Here is a 392-nt window from a genome sequence, read left to right as displayed (position 1 = left end):
GTACAATAAAAATGTAAATTTAAAGGGAAACATTTTCATTTTGAAGCCTGAACTTTTTTTTTTATTGAGTCCATTAATTTTCCTTGTTGGCTAGGCATAGGACTGGTAGTTTGTCTTGAGTCCAGGCAGAGAGAAGTAAAGGCCTGTTCACAGAGGCAGGTATGGTCGGCGGGCAAGTGTAAAGGCGACATCACAGGCGAGAAATCGAGGAAACATCTTGTTTACCTATATCCCCCCCCTCCCCCCCGTGACATCATCTCTACTCGTGCCCGTCTGTCGCCGTATGATGAGACAAATGAAGGGAAATGCAAAGAAAAAGATTACGGAGAATGAATGAAGAGGAAGGATACAGAATAAATATAACAGGAAACGAGAAAACTAACCAGAAAGGT

Source organism: Penaeus monodon, chromosome 23 (assembly GCF_015228065.2).
Source record: "Penaeus monodon isolate SGIC_2016 chromosome 23, NSTDA_Pmon_1, whole genome shotgun sequence".
NCBI classification, from domain to species: domain Eukaryota; kingdom Metazoa; phylum Arthropoda; class Malacostraca; order Decapoda; family Penaeidae; genus Penaeus; species Penaeus monodon.
This window is presented reverse-complemented; position numbering follows the sequence as displayed.